The sequence below is a fragment of the Oryx dammah genome, unplaced genomic scaffold (genome assembly GCF_014754425.2).
Source record: "Oryx dammah isolate SB20612 unplaced genomic scaffold, SCBI_Odam_1.1 HiC_scaffold_11210, whole genome shotgun sequence".
NCBI classification, from domain to species: domain Eukaryota; kingdom Metazoa; phylum Chordata; class Mammalia; order Artiodactyla; family Bovidae; genus Oryx; species Oryx dammah.
Genome location: NW_024080603.1, coordinates 197,366 through 215,000, shown reverse-complemented (window position 1 = coordinate 215,000; position 17,635 = coordinate 197,366). Strand labels below are relative to the sequence as shown.

The window sequence follows — 17,635 nt, the reverse complement described above, 5'->3', positions numbered from 1 at the left end:
TTATTAAAGAGGATGCTACTGTGCTAGTAGATTTAGAAGAGTGAAATTAATAAAAATAAAACTAATAATTGAGTTGGTAAAGCTGTGTAATCCTGTTATAACATTTATGTTATAACACAATCATAACTTCTCATGAGTATTTAAAATATATAAAATGGTTCATTAACTCAAGAATATATTTTTAAGCATTTATTTTGTTTTTAGAAATACCATGTTTCAACAAAGCTATACTGTCTTCTTTTTAAAGAATTATGGGAAATGATCACAACATTATAAAAAAGTATACAGAGAAAAGCAATTATATTATTCTTCAGGTAAATGTGGGAGTTATCAGCCTAAATCCATTTAAGGAATAAAATCATTTCTTACTTCTAGTTGACATTTACAAGAAAAAAAATTTTTTTTGGCCACACTACACAGCTTGTGGGATCCTGGTTTTCTGACCAGGGATGGAACCCTGGGCCCTTGGCAAGTCAAAGTGGGGAGTCCTAACCACTGGACTGCCAGGGAATTCCCTATAGGGAAATTTTATAACTCCAAGAACTTTGGCCCTTTCCCCAGAATAGGAAACATGAAAAGGTAAGAACATGAAAAAAAAATTCACACTTTCCAAAAAAAACACCCAATTTTGAAGTTATAAATAGTCAATACAGTCCAAACACAAACTTCACGTCTAACTCACCCAAATAGATGTACTTAAATGACAGTATGCAATTTCATAATAATGAAAAAGGCAAAAGAAATAAAAAATAGGTTACTTGACTGTGAAACTTGTAAGTACAAAATATACAAAAATGAAAGTAATTTTTTAAAACATTAGTAGAAAAGATAATATACTATACTCATGCTGACAACATGAGTAAAGCTAAAGTAAAGTATAGTTAATCAGGTAAAGCTTCTAGTTTTAAGATTTTGGAGAAAAATGTGGAAGAAAAATGACTGAGCCAGGAACTTTAAGGCTTATAACCTACTTTTAAGAGTTCATACCCTAACAGTCCTCCTCAGAGAAAGAGATATCTGTTTAGTAAAAAGTTATTTTTCTACCAAAACCATGCTTCAAATACAAATACTGAAGACAATATGGACAAGAGAAAGAGATTATGCATATTTTTATTAGATAATGCATTTTGAAACTGCAAGCATATCTACTCTCAGAAATGTAGGTAGTATGCACCTTTACCTAATTTAAAAAGATTTCAATTTTTTTCTTATTAAGAAAAAAAGCAAGAAAAAGGGCCTCAGGAGAGCCAAAATTAAGGTCAAAATTTACACTAAGGTTTATACATATGGTTTATAGGAGAGATCTTCACGTCCTCATTCAGAAGTTACCCTTTAAGTATATTTCTATAAATCTGGTTTCTTATAAATTTATATACAATTTTGGTTTCTTGTGTTTTAAGGTAATCAATAATGAAGGGGAAAATTAGTGCCATAGACAGGCATGCTGACCGAAAAAGCAATGATGAAAATCTAAACAGGGAAGAGAAAGAACCATATAAAGCAAGGCAGTTAGGAGCACTTCAAAGAGAATATAAAGGCCTCAACAACTTGATAATCCCCTAAAGGGGTCTTACCTTTATTTATCATAAAGGACAGCAATAAATGTGAATATTTAAAAAGGTTAAATGAGCAGCAGGATCAGGAAGGGTAAAAAGAAAAAAAAAAAGGTTAAATGAAATGCTCTGTTTAAAAACAAACTTCTAATAGAAATTCAAATGAGAAAAAAACTAATACTCGTGGACCTGACAACATGTATGGCTATGATCCACTGGAAAGGTCAGGAGGCAGTCTACTTGAAGGGCCTTCAGTTCAGTCGGGTCAGTCGCTCAGTCGTGTCCGACTCCCTGCAACCCCATGGACTGCAGCACGCCAGGCCTCCCTGTCCATCACCAACTCCCGGAGCCTACTCAAACTCATGTCCATGGAGTCGGTGATGCCATCCAACCATCTCATCCTCTGTCATCCCCCTTCTCCTCCTGCCTTCAATCTTTCCCAGCATCAGGGTCTTTTCCAATGCGTCAGTTCTTTGCATCAGGTGGCCAAAATATTGGAGTTTCAGCTTCAGCATCAGTCCTTCCAATGAATATTCAGGACTGATTTCCTTTAGGATTGAAGGGCCTTAGTAAAATACTTTTCCTTCCTTGGTCCATTAATCACAGCTAAAGTTCTGGTTCTTAGGCTCAAATTTGATTTCATTGGCCCACCAAGACTGGAATCATGTCTGAAGGGCAGAACAACACTGGGACTTCCCTGGCGGTCCAGCAGTTAAGAACCTGTCTTCCACAGAAGGGGACACCGGTTGGGTCCCTGGTCAGGGAACTAAGATCCCAGCAACTGAGCCCATGAGCCACAACTACTGAGCTGAACCCTCCAGAGCCCATGCTCCAGAAGAGAAGCCCACGCTCCAGGGAAGCCTGTGGGCCACAGACTTAGTGCGGCCAAATCGAAAAGGCGGGTGAGGTGCAGAACAACGATGACTACTGAGGCTGCCTTATAGTGCCAGAATGCCTATTTATTAACGTCCAGTGAGAAGCATGATTGTTATTAGCACTAGAAAAAAGTCTATTCTGAAAGGCAAGCCCACTCTCTTATGATAGGCAGACCTATACATAAAGCCATAGCCTTACCAGAAAATTCATTGGTAAGTATGGTATCGAAAAAAGGAGAATTAGAAAAACAAAATTATTTCATAGCTTAAGTACTTTTCAGCTTTTTCTTGGAGCATTAGCATTCTATGGAGGTATCTTAGAAGCTCTTTGTTTTTTGCTGTTTCAGGTGCTTGAAATCTATTTAAGATTTCTTTTAGAGGGAAAAAAAGTTCCACTATTAAAAAGTGAAAACAGAGTGGTCTTATAGACAGTAAAAGTATACTCTGGAAACCCCCACCCCCTGGACAAGGCTTAGGTGAACAAAGCCAACATTTACTCTGTGATTTTCTATTCTGCACTTTTGTTGATCAAGCTTCCTTTCTATTAACAACATACTCCTTGTGGAGAAGACAATCCAGTCAATCAATCAATCGTCTAATCTTACAAGACTAGAAACCATTCTCTCAGACATCTTTGTGTATCTTTATTATGACCTATTAAATACTGCTTTTATTTTATCCTGAGGTTAAATCTTATTTTTAGTTTCTTAGGTAACGTTTTAATATAATACTAAGTACTAATACTGGTATATAAAGTATTTTATAATGTTTTAGAATGGTTAAATTTAAATAATTCTTTGGTGGTTTTTTTAAAGTAAAACTTGAAAGTTTGACTATTCAGTAAGACTCCATCCCTGAGGCTGCATTCAATTGAGATGTTGTATGGAGTTGAACAGTGTTGCCTAAAATTCATGTCTGCCCCAGAACCTCAGAATGTGATATCGTTTGGAAATAAGGTCTTTGTAGACACAACTGATTGGGGTGGGCCCTAAGTCCAATGACTCGTGTCGTTTTAAGAGACACACAAGGAAGAAGGCCATGTTATGACAGAAGCAGAGACCAGAGGTGTATTACCAAAGGCCAAGGAGTGCCAGGGATTGCTGGCAATCATAAACTAGAAGGGGCAAGGAAGAATGAAGGAACGAGCATGATTTGCTGACACCTTGGTTTCAGACTTCCAGCCTTCCGAAATGTGAGAATAAATTTTAGCTGTGTTAAGTCACCCAGGTTGCAGTAATTTTGTATCGGCAGCCCTAAAAAATGAATACAGATGTTAATGCAAGCTGAATCGCTTCTTTTAAAAGACACATTTGTGGAACATCAATGTTTTAAAAAGCTTAAATTCAAGTGATCTGTTGTTACTAACAGGGAACAAGGACAGAAGCCTTCAAGTTTCAAGTGTTATACTCTTTCCACTATTCCGTATTCTCCTATCCATCCAACCATTCGATAGTTACCATATGCTCACAGTGTGCCAACTATCGATACCTTCTCTCACAGTGACCGCATTTAGTCTCATTCAATAATTTGTGAAAGTCCTTCATGTCAATGCACATCCCTATATCAGGTGTTTTTTAATAACTGTATGTATAGTGTTTCTCATGAGAAATGCTGGGCTGGAAGAAGCACAAGCTGGAATCAAGACTGCCGGGAGAAATATCAATAACCTCAGATATGCAGATGACACCACCCTTATGGGAGAAAGTGAAGAGGAACTAAAATGCCTCTTGATCAAAGTGAAAGAGGAGAGCGAAAAAGTTGGCTTAAAGCTCAACATTCAGAAAACGAAGATCATGGCATCCGGTCCCATCACTTCATGGGAAATAGATGGGGAAACAGTGGAAACAGTGTCAGACTTTATTTTTGGGGGCTCCAGAATCACTGCAGATGGTGACTGCAGCCATGAAATTAAAAGACGCTTACTCATTGGAAGAAAAGTATGACCAACCTAGATAGCATATTCAAAAGCAGAGACATTACTTTGCCAACTAAGGTCCGTCTAGTCAAGGCTATGGTTTTTCCTGTGGTCATGTATGGATGTAAGAGTTGGACTGTGAAGAAGGCTGAGCGCCGAAGAATTGATGCTTTTGAACTGTGGTGTTGGAGAAGACTCTTGAGAGTCCCTTGGACTGCAAGGAGATCCAACCAGTCCATTCTGAAGGAGATCAACCCTGGGATTTCTTTGGAAGGAATGATGCTAAAGCTGAAACTCCAGTACTTTGGCCACCTCGTGCGAAGAGTTAACTCATTGGAAAAAACTCTGATGCTGGGAGGGATTGGGGGCAGGAGGAGAAGGGGATGACCGAGGATGAGATGGCTGGATGGCATCACTGACTCGATGGACGTGAGTTTCAGTGAACTGCGGGAGTTGGTGATGGACAGGGAGGCCTGGCGTGCTGCGATTCATGGGGTCGCAAAGAGTCGGACACGACTGAGCGACTGAACTGAAGTATAGTGTTTCACTGATTCCATGCAGAAGATTTTAAGCAATATCAATGAGAATTTAAATTACTTCCAACGTTAAAATAGCATCATAAATACTGAGATAACATAATTATGTGTGCTCAGTTAATCAGTCGTACCTAACTCTGACTCCACTGACTATAGCACACCAGGTTCCTCTGTCCACAGGATTTTCTTTAGGCAAGAATACTGGAGTGGGTAGCCATTTCCTTCTCCAGGGGATCTTCCTGACCCAGGGATCGAACCCCCATCTCTTGTGTCTCCTGTATTGTCAGGCAGATTCTTTACCAGTAATGCCACAGGGGAAGCCCAAATGTTGTGACACCGTGGACAGTAGCCTGCCAGCCTCCTCTGTCCATGGAATCCTCCAGGCAAGAATATTGGAGTGGGTTGCCATTTCCTTCTACAGGGATTTTAAAATATTATTAAAAAATACTTAGATGAACATAATCGTACATACATCTAATACCCCTGTCGGCATTTAAGGGAAAATCTCAGCATGGCTTCTAAGTCTAAGGGTAGTATGTACATTTTACTTAGTGATATGCATTGCCAAACTGTCCTCCACAGAGACTGTACCAACTGACATTTGCATCAACAGTGAGAAGCAAGTCCATTTCTCTCACCCACACTTGGTATTTTCATTTACGCCAATGCTACAGGTGACCGATAATATCATTTTTGTTGTTTTTAGTCGTTAAGCCATGTATGACTCTTTTCTGACCAATGGACTACAGACCACCAGTCCTTCGTCCATAGGATTTCCCAGGTCCCTCTGTCCACCGGATTTCCAAGGCAAGAATACTGGAATGGGTTGCCATTTTCTTCTCCAGGGGATCTTCCCAACCCACGGATCAAATCCACGTCTCCTATACTGCAGGCAGATTCTTTACCACTCAGCACCAGGGAATGATATCATAGCTGTGCTTATTTGTATTCTGTGATTAGTTAGAGTCATTAAAGGGTCCAGTCTGACTTTCTGAACTTGCTGGTTCCACTGGTTCAAGTTACTTAAATTCTTGGTACTTCAGTTTTCTCAATGGTAAAGCAAGGACAACATTAGCAGCTGGGAGAATTAAATGGGTTAATACCTATTAAATACTTACAACCATATGTAGTTCACAGTGTTATTATTATAGTTCATATGTCATCGAATCCTTTCTTTGTATGGAAATTTCCTTTATATTTTTTATGATGGAGGGTTCCTCTCTCTTATTAATTCATAAGAATTCTAGATCTTATCCCTTATCTGTCATGTAGTTGGTAAATACTTGGCTCAATATGTCATTTGTTTGTCTACTTTATTTTTCTTCCTTTTACCTCCTTTTTTGTTCTGTTCCCCTAGAGAAATTTTATTTCTTAACATGTATATAGGCAGGTATATCAATCCTACCCTTATGGATTTAAGATTTATGTGGATAAGAAAGCACTTTTTCACAAAAGAGTATTTTAGTTTACTGGTCAAGTGAAAGGCAGCTAACATTTTTATTTTTATTTTTCAGATGAGAAATTTCTAGAAGGCTTCAGAGGTAATTTCTTGGTAGAGTCTCATTAATATTCAGCATGGGCAATACTGGTAGATGGGGAAACCTATTATAATCTTTTCTCTTTAAAGTAAAAAATGAACACATCTCAATTAGGGATTCAGGACATTGCTGAAAACATTTCCTACACATATAGCTTCTCCACAAAGATTGATTACAAGTTTCCTGTTACAGACTCTCTATCAATTGTAAATATTTTCTCCATAAACAAATGGGTGTCTATTTCCTATAGAATTATATATATATATTGATTTTACATATTATGAAGAGATTTGTTTACTGATATCCTAGATATAAGGAATCACAACATGGAAAGACAGGCTCTTAACTGAGATACTCGACTTTCACTCATTGGCAAATGCCAAATTAGAAACAAAACCTTTTTACTGTATTTAATTTGCTCCATTTTCTTCTCGAGGGAATTAATTTTTCAAAGGAAATTTCATTACGTTTACCTAGGTATGCCCCATCACTCTAGTTCTTCTCAGCTCTAATTACCATCCAAATTTTGCATCTTTGTGGATTTTCTTGCATGGTTTCTTTCAGATAATTAATATGATTTAAATATAACTGTATTTAATATAACACCTATGGCACCAAACAGAACACCACCAATTCAATGTGATGCCATCATTACTTTTGGTGTGATCCAACTGCTAATTTTTTAGCCCATGTTGACAACTAACTAGAATTTATTTTCATTTTCTTAAAATAATATTAACCATTCTAGTGAAAATTAGATATTAGCTTCCCACCTACTGAATATGAATTTTGTAATTCTAATCTATTAAAAAGGTAACACAATAAGAGCATTCAAGCTTATCTGGCTTAATTTGTGATTCACATACCCCTATGATTATTGTTCATTCTTCATAATTTGGTGCACACTTTTACATACATTCTGGTTTACATTATAAACAAACAACAAAAAATAGGATTACCGCCACTTAAAAGAAATTCCCAAAGCAGAAACTCATCCGTTTAAATAAACACTGATCATGCAACTACTAGTGTGTAGCACTTAACTAAACATCACCCAACACAGATCAAGTTGGTCTGAAATTAAAAATCTAGCTGGGGAAAAAAAAAAATACTAGGAATCAACTTTATCTGGACAACACAGCCTTCAAACGGTTACTAGAATTCCTTTGCTTTACTCAGATAATTCAATAAATAGAAACAATGTCTACAGTATTCCAAATTTCTCTAAAGGACATTAAGAACACCCACGCCAGCAGTATTTCTCATTACACACTCCCTGCTTCTTACACAACTATCAAAATGTCCATAAAGCGCCTCAAGTACGCCCTACCCACTTCCTAAATGAGACGTGCAGATTTCTATTTCCTTTGCTAAAGGGACATGACCCCCCCCTTTCCAATCCTTGCCTCCTCATCTCGACCACTCACTCAAGATCTACCTACCTCAAATGTCATTTCTTCCATGAAAGGCTAGCCATCTCCAGTAACTGTTTTCCGGCTTTCTTTGGCAAAAACTATTTGTTAGCAGTGGGATTATTTATGCGATGAAAATTTTAAAGAAAACAAGAGTATTTTACAAATTAGCTTATGTAAGAAGTAATTTGTCAACACTCCTACTCAGGTCAAGCACGTTAATAAGCCAACGGGATGTCAGGTGACCTGGGTTTTAGTTCTAATCCTTGACTACTTTGTGACATGATCTTGGGTAAGCTGCTTAATTTCTCTGGATTGCAGGTTCAGCCTCTGTAAAATGAGGAGGCTGGATTAGATGGTCCCCAGGGTGTGTTACAGTGCAAAAATGGAAAGAAAGAAACACATCTTAAATTCACTTTATTAATAGAGGAAATCAAACTATCAGCACAGACTAATAATCTTTTCTATTTACAAAGCTGATAAATAATAATCTGAAACTGACCCTAAAATGCTTAGTTGGGTTTTCAGGTCAATAAATATAGCACTTTAAGTTTAACTATCAATTTCTCTTCACTTTACTGATATATCTTTCATCCTTAGGTCTCAAAAATTGCCATAAAATTTCTTGTTTCTTTGCAATTCATGATATAATTCATCCCAGTCTGGTGTTTCATCAATTTAACAGTTCTAATTGCCTTATTATCTGCTCTGGTGCAATAGTAAAGCCTTTGAACATTTCATTTACCTTACCAACAAGAAAATCCCATATCTCAGCCTTAAGGAAATTACCTCTACCTTTTGGATGAGCAGAGGCATGAAGAACTTAAGCTCCCTGGAAAGCCAATATAATCTATCACTATTTAACTGTTTGTCAATGTTTATGTCTGTCTCAACTCACATTTAATGGGGCTTTTTATTGTTATTTTCCACTATAAAATGTTGAAGACACCTAAATGTCTCTAATTCCCTTCTAAGTTTAGCATGCCTATTGCAGTGTTACTTACCTGGAGCCACGGTGACATGATGCAAATGCTTGGGCTTTGGAGTTAGGCAGACCAACTCCAAAATTTGCTATTTACATGACCTTAAGCAAGATACTTGCCTCTCTGAGCCTGTTGCTCCGCATAAAATAGGAAGACTGACGACTCTAACACTGTAGTGAATATGCCGCACACATGACAAGCAGTCAGCAGCCGTCACTCATGTCCTTCCCATACCAAGCATTCCCACTCGGCTGTGATTCTGCTTATTTAGCTGGCCAGTGTGAATGGATTTTAGTCACCAGATACTTCTATCAGAGAGTTTCCAAACGGCTGGTTGTAACCCATTAGTCAGGACTGTAATCCTTGACTCCTGAAATCAATTCAGGGGTTGTGGCCAGCACTGTTTTAGTGGAAGAGAATAGAACTAGAAACATCAGAGTATATCATAAGCAGTAAAAAGTTAAGTTATTTCATTTAACTTTTGTTCAGTTTTATAAATACACATGTGTATGTATCTACTGTGTTATGCAAAAAAATCTATTTCTTATTCTGGGTTAGATCAAAAAAGTTTGAAATATACTGTTCTAAAGAAAAAGTCAGTTATCTTTAGTTGGATCACTTCCCTTCCCTGCCCATCTTACTTAGGGAACAAACATACTACTAAGACCAGCATTTCAGTATCTCAAAGTCAAGAAGCCAACCAACACTATTCCGCTACAGAAACAGCTATATATACATATATTCTTCAGGTTACCTACATTCTTAATAAGAATAAGAGGCTGAAATGATACCCTTAGAAATACTTAGTGAAGTTGCTCAGTCGTTCCGACTCTTTGCGACCCCATGGACTGTAGCCTACCAGGCTCCTCTGTCCACGGGATTTTCCAGGCAATAGTACTGGAGCGGGTTGCCATTTCCTTCTCCAGGGGATCTTCCAGACCCAGGGATCGAACCCGGGTCTCCCGCATTGTAGACAGACGCTTTACCGTCTGAGCCCCCATGGAAGTCCTTACTGGTGAAGTCGCTCAGTCGTGTCCGACTCTTTACAACCCTATGGACTGTAGCCTACCAGGTTCCACCGTCCATGGAACTTTCCAGGCAAGAGTACTGTAGTGGGTTGCCATTTCCTTCTCCAGGAGATCTTCCCAACCCAGGGACTGAACCTGGGTCTCCTGCATTGTATTGTAGGTAGACGCTTTACCGTCTGAGCCACCAGGGAAGTTGGGAAGTCCTTAACTACACATCAAATCCTCATCTCATATTTCTCTTCTCTTGAAACACAGTAGCAAGTAACAGGCTCCTTGGGGGCTATAAAAAAATACTAAAGAAATTTACAACCAGAAACTCAGGTTATCCAAATAAGAATTCAAAACTAAAAGCTAAAATGTATTCCATAACCACAACCCCTTCAGTAAGTTACATTAATCTTTTTCAGGAGAATATTTATCATTTAAAGCACATCCAATTTATTATTTTTTTCTTGTCAATTTTTAAAACATTTTTATTGGAATATAGTTTATTTACAATACTGTGTTAGTTTCAGGTGTACAGCAAAGTGAATCATTTATACATATAAATATATCCACTCTCTGTTTTTTTTAAAGATTCTTTTCCCATATAGACCATTACAAAGTACTGAGTTCTGTGTGCTATACAGCAGGTTCTTATTAGTTATCTACCTTATACATAGTAGTTTGTATTCATGATTCCCAATTTATCCCTCTCCCTTAATAAACCCTGGTAACTTTTAAGTTTCTTCTCTATATCTGTGACTCTACTTGTCTTGTAAGTAAGTTCACCTGTAACTTTTTTTTTAGACTGCTATCCTACGATATCTGTCTCTCTGTGTCTAACTTACTTCACTCAGTATGACAATCTCTAGGTCCATTCACGCTGCTGCAAATGTCATTATTTTGTTTGTTTTTATGGCTGAGTAATATTCCATTGTATATACATACCACAATTTCTTTATATATTCCTCTGTTGATGAACATTTAGGTTGCATCCATGTGCTAGTTATTCTAAAGTAAAGAAGTGAAGTTGCTCAGTCGTACCCAACTCTTTGTGACCCCATGGACTGCAGCCTACCAGGCTCCTCTGTCCATGGGATTTTCCAAGCAAGGGTACTGGAGTGGGTTGTTATTCCTTCTCCAGGAGATCCTTCCAACCCAGGGATCGAATCCAGGTCTCCCGCATTGTAGGCAGGTGCTTTACTGACTGAACCACCAGGAAAGTCGGTTATTATAAACAGTGCTGCAATGAACATTGGGGTGCACGTATCTTTTTGAATTATGTCCAGGTATATGCCCAGGAGTGGGATTGCTGGACCAATTTACATTTTCACCAACAGTGGTTTTGATTTGCATTTTGATTTGTATTTTGTATTTCTCTGATATTTAGTAACGTTGAGCATCTTTTCTTGTACTTTTTGGCTATCTGTATGTCTTCTTTGGAGAAATGTCTATTTAAATCTTCTGCCCATTTTTTGACTGGGTTACTTGTTGATACTGAACTGCATGAGCTGTGTATTTTGGAGATTAATCCCTGTTGGTTGCATCATATTTTCTCCCATTCTGAGGGTTGTCTTTTTGTTTTGTTTATGGTTTCCTTTACTGTGCAAAATCTTCTAAGTTTAATTAGAACCCATCTGTTTATTTTTGTTATTATTTTCATTATTCTAGGAGGTGGATTGAAAAAGATCTTGCTACAATTTATGCTAAAGAGTATTCTGCCTAAGTTTTCCTCTGAGAGCTTTACATTTGTAAAGCTGTCTGATCTTACATTTTAGGTCTTTAATCCATTTTTAGTTTATTTTTGTGTATGGTGTTAGGGAGTATCCTAATTTCATTCTTTTACAAATAGCTGTTCAGTTTTCCCAGAACTGTGCTTATAAAAGGGACTATTTTTTCTCCATCGCACACTCTTGCTTCCTTTGTTTAGGTAGCCATAGGTGCATGAGTTTATCTCTGGGCTTTCTACCCTTTCCACTGATTTACAGTTCTGTTTCTATGCCAGAACCATACTGTTTTGATTACTATAGCTTTGCTCCTTGGAAGAAAAGCTATGACAAACCTAGACAACATATTAAAAAGCAAAGTTATTAAAAAAAACAGAGAGTAGATATATTTATATGTATAAATGATTCACTTTGCCAACAAAGGTCCATATTGTCAAAGCTATGGTTTTTCCCAGCAGTCATGTACAGATGTGAGAGTTGGACCATAAAGAAGGCTGAGTGCCAAAGAATTGATGCTTTCAAACTATGGTGCTGGAGAAGACTCTTGAGAGACCCTTGGACAGCAAGGAGATCAAACCAGTCAATCCTAAAGGAAATCAACCCCGAATACTCATTGGAAGGACTGATGCTGAAGCTCCAATACTTTCAACACCTGATGCAAAGAGCCAACAAACTGGAAAAGATCCTGATGCTGGGAAAGACTGAAGGCAGGAGGAGAAGGGCGCAACAGAGGATGAGATGGTTAGATGGCATCACTGACTAAATGGACAGGAGTTTGAGCAAACTTTGGGAGACAGTGAAGGACAGGGAAGCCTGGCCTGCTGTAGTCCATGGTGTCGCAAACAGTGGAATACGACCAAGTGATGGAAGAACAACAACAACACAGCTCTGTAGTACAGTTAGAGCAGGTCCAATTAAATGGGAGTTAGGGGGAAGGTGTTAGGGAAAGCTTTCTCAAGAAAGTGATATCACAGGATTTGAGAGATGAGTAAGAACTAGCAAAGAAGAGGTCAAGAGTATACGGCAGGAGTAGCAAGCGGCGTGGCAGCATTTTAAGTACCAAGAAGAGCACAAAAGATTCTAAAGTGAGAGAATATGGAAAGTTAGTTACAGAATTAAGTAAGGCTGATTCACTGAGTGTGGAAAAGTAGCAAAAGATTAAATAAGAAAGTAAGGGCCTAAAACATAATATTATAAAGTCATTTTAAAGAATTTGGATTTTTCCTAAATGTATTTGACACACATATCAGGTGAGTGACCAAGTCAATCATATTTATCTTTTAAAAGGATCACTATGAAAAAAAAAAGATGACTATGACTGCAATACGGATAATGGAACAGAGAGGGGTAAGGCTAGCGCCAGGCAGAGAAGGGAAGTGTGGTCTTAATTCAGGAGAAAGATGGCTGTGGTCAAGGGTAGTAGCTGCAGGAATGAAAAGATGTAGATAAAAAGTGACAATTATTTTAACCATGGTGAATGATGGATGTGAGAAGATAAGGGAAGCCAAAGGTAAGTGGGCAGATGGCAGTGAGGCAGGGCCAGGGCCTGAGATAATCAGACCAGGAGGAAGAGTGCTGGAGAGAGAAAGTACAGAATTAGAACCTTTTGGATCATGTTATGTCGGAGGAGCCCGTGTGACATTAAAGTGAAAACGTCCAGAGGTATCCAGACCTGGAGTTCAAGAGGAAGACACACACGAGGGAATTGGGAACATACTGATGTAACTGGGGTCATACGAGTGCAGGAGGCTGCTCACTGGAGTGTTTACAAAGTGAGATGGGAAATGAGCCCCAGGAAGAGTCCCAGAGAACATCTGAGAGAGGGTAGGCTACGCTAACGCAAGATGACGTGCATCTGCCTTTTGTTAAAACTGATGTATCACTGACATATAACATCATATAACATCTGGTGTTCAACATAATGATTCAACGCTTATGTATATTGCAAAATGAAAAGAAAAAAAAAAGATCACCACAATACCTGTCATCATAGAGAGTTATAAAATATTTTTCCTGTGATGAGAAATTTTACATCTGTTTTATTCACCATTATAACCCTAAGCATCTGTCATCTATTAGTGGCTCAATCAATTTTTTACATAAATAGGAAAAGGGGAAAAAAACAAAAACAAAAATAAGACTGAGAAGGAGCAAAAAGGTAAAAGGTAGAGTACTCCAGTATCACTGCAGCCAAGGAAAGAAAACAGGATAGAAAGCTTTTCAAGGAGAGGGAAGGGATTCTGTCAATGGCTGCTAGTAAGTCAAGATAAATTCTGTTAGATATAATGAGTGACCTTTGTTTTACTGTTGACGAATTCTTTTGGCAAGTCTGGCTCATAGGGAGGGAAATGAGATAAAGATTTTTTTTTTGCTATTGATTTTTTAAGATATTAGTCATTTCAGCATGTTTGAATACCTGTTGGGAATAAACTGATAAAGAGATTAAAGAAAAGAGACACACACACAGCAAGAGGATAGGATTTGGTACAGAGAGAACGACGGCTTTCAGTAAGAGGTCAGATCTTTGATTCCGTGAGAAAGTAGTGAGGAAAGTAAGGGTGCAGATGCATGTAGATCTGTAGGTTTGATGGTGCCGGGGACACATACAAAGAGTATGTGATTCTGCCATTAGCCAGGGAAGACTTCAGGAAAGAAGCAATGATTCAGAAGAGACCTAGGGTGGAAGGGAGGTTCTAGAGGGAGGGAAGATATATATATATATATACTCTACTAAAAGAACTAACCACAAACAAACAAAAATCCATTTTATTTCTTTGAGAAAAAGAGCCAGAAAATAAGTCAATTGCTACTGGTAGTGATAACAGTAGTAAAGGAATCTAAGAAAATTACTGCACTCACCAATATGGGGGATTTGAAAAGGTCTCAGAACATATTCCTCAAAAAAACATACACTGTCTATTGTATTTTCCTCCATTTCCATGCCATTTTCTAGCAACATGACAAACAGCCAAATTAATAGGCCTGAGATTTGCAATAACAGAGTTCTTAAAGATTTGATAATCAACTATAGAATTAAGGTACTTAATCACACCACTGGACTCAAAAGACTGGCTAGAATTAAATACGGTGTGGATCAGTCAGACTGTCCCTCATCTACAAATCTAGACTTTTTTCCTCCATTATTTTGTCAACTATTCTCTTACTGTCTCCTCAATACCCACACACTCTAAGTGCTCCAGCCATCACAAACATTTTGTTCACTTCTGAAAGTAATATACTGATTCACACCTCCATGCTTTTTACATATTAGTTCTATCTAGAATGTGAATTCTACAAGATTCCACTCAAGTGTCACTTGTGATAAGCTTTCTCTAACCCTAGAGCAGTGGTTCTCAACAAGGACAATTTTATTCCCTACCTACCAGTAGAGCATTTGACAATGTCTGGAGACAATTTTGGTTGTCACGTGTGTGTGTGTGAGCATGTGTGCGCTGGGGGTAAGGGTGGAGAGGGAAGGTGACATCTAGAGGGTAGAGGCCGGGTTTACTGCTAAACACCCTACCATATAAAGGAGAGCCTTCACCCAGTCCCCAACAAAGGATTACACAGGCGAAAACATCAAAAGTGCCAAGGTTGGAAAACTCTCCTAGAGGCAGCCTGTCCTACCCTTGTCTGGGTTCACAAAGCATTCTGACCTTACTCACATGACCTCCGTCCTTCTCTGACACTACGAGTTCTGAGAAAACACAAGGTATGATTCACCTTTCTATATCTAATGACCTCATACAGTCGCATCACTTTCATAAACTTGTCAAAGTAAAACCAAAAGAAACACACTCGTGTTTCTCAACAGGTGCTCTCATCCTGGCCCTACCCTTTTTGAGTTGTTTGTTTACCTTTGGGAAAGTTTTTTTAAACTCAGTTTCTTCATCTGTAAAATGGGGCTCACTGCAATTACTTCACATATGGATTGTGAGGCTCAAATGATAAAGACACATGAAACACTTAGCTAATGTATGTCATGCAGTGAAAGCTCAAAAAAAATCAACACTGCTGTTCCCACGCCCTTTTATGTTGTCAAAATAAGCAAAGGGAAGCTAAAGGTAAGAGCAGGAGGTACGGAAAAGAAATTTTAGAAGCAGAAAATATTAGTATCCAGCAAGTCAATTTAAAAAATGATATATGACTGCCTTTCTGTTTTCAGCAATTCTCTTATCATTCACCGAGTTTAAGGCAGTACATTGTATAATATTTATTTGTAACTCAAAGCAATGCTATAATATTTATTTTTAATTAAAACTACTAACCTTGCTATTAAAATGAGTTTAAGTCACAAACTTAGTTTATCTAAGCATAGTTTATCTAACACTGTATCCTAAGTGAAATATTGCTCTAAAGCTAATAGAGATTTGACTCCGTTTTCGAACAACCTTGAAGAAGCTGATTGCATGATGTAAGTAAATGCTGAAGAATGTATCAACTGGATTAAATAATGTTATGATGTAGGTAATTTGAGTAAATTAAGACTTTACCAAAAATTGGGGGCTTTGATAATTCTTAAAAGTGAAAACAAAAACATAACTCCTAATTTGTGGTCTAGATGGTACTTTTTTTGTGACCACAGGAATGAACAATATATATACAAAATGCATTACCATGAAGCATGAAACATAAAGGGGCTTCCCTGGTAGCTCAGCTGGCAAAGAATCTGCCAGAAATGCAAGAGACCTTGGTTCAATTCCTGGATCAGGAAGTTCCCCTGAAGAAGCGATAGGATACCCACTTCTGTATTCTTGGGCTTCCCTGTTAGCTCAGACGGTAAACAATCTGCCTGCAAGGTGAGAGACCTGGGTTTGATCCCTGGGTTGGGAAGATCTCTTGGAGGAGGGCATGGCAACCCACTGTAGTATTCTTGCCTGGAGAATCCCCAAGGACAGAGAAGCTCAGTAGGCTATAGTCCACTGGGTGGCAAAGAGTTGGACACAACTGAGCGACTAAGCCAGAGAAGGCAATGGCACCCCACTCTAGTACTCTTGGCTGGAAAATCCCATGGACAGAGGAGTCTGGTAGACTGCAATCCATGGGTTCGCTAGGAGTCGGCACAACTGAGCGATTTCACTTTCACTTTTCATTTTCATTCATCGGAGAAAGAACTGGCAACCCACTCCAGTATTCTTGCCTGGAGAATCCAGGGGACAGGGGAGCCTGGTAGGCTGCCATCTATGGGGTCGCACAGAGTCGCAGCAGCATTGTACCAAAAGCTTAGAAAACGAATATAAAAGTGTTAGTCTTTCTTTAAAAAGCTAATGTCTATTAACAGCTTAAAAAAAAAAACACATAGCACCATAGGGGGTTAATACGTTGTTGTCTGAATCACTTTCATCAGTTTAAGTACCTATTAGTCCCTATTAGCAATGTGCTAGCAAGGTGCTATTGGTCTTTTAAAGTCTATTCTGCTTATTCTTAATCTCTTTGACCAGATAGATTTTGGCAACAGTATTTGAAACATAAAGTTTAGATATGTATTTTCCTTTAGATTTTTTATTTTAAGATTTGTATTTGAAAAATGTTTTCTTTTAGGGCTCTGGTCAAAATGAATTTAAACTGTCAGCACATCTGTATAACTAATCTGTTAGTATCTTACCATTTTCAACAAATATTGAAGAACTATCCAAAATTTCTCTTAAGGGGAGAAATCAAGATGGATATTCTCACAAACCAAAGCAACTCACATGGTCTCCTAAGTAAAAACATTAACGCAGAACTGAATATCAAAGTAATGTTCACAAAGTAAAACTGGACTATTTATTAAGCTTAGTTCTAGCATAACCAATAGTCATTCTTCAGATTATCACAAATGTATTGTTTAAAAACTAAAATTCAAATAATAAAACAGAGAAACAACTTATGGTCAAAGTTCCCTATACCTAGATTTAAGGATCAAACTTTGAATAAAACCTAACTTAAAATATTTTTTGCAACAGTTTAGAACAGAAAAAGTCATTCTAAGGAATTCACATTTGTGCAATGACCAAGTGGAGTGTAGTACTTTTAGAAAGCCTCCCAGTTCTAGCTCTACCAGTAATTAGCTGAATAATCCAGAGACAATTATCTCCTTGCTTGTT

The 17,635-nt window shown here is 38.0% G+C and overlaps 1 protein-coding gene across 1 annotated transcript in view; it reads right to left on the bottom strand.

Annotated features, from left to right (window-relative positions):
• LOC120861009 (tubulin-specific chaperone A) overlaps positions 1-17,635 on the bottom strand; it is an 83,095-nt gene that overhangs the window by 42,176 nt on the left and 23,284 nt on the right. The gene's annotated exons all lie outside the window — the stretch shown is intronic.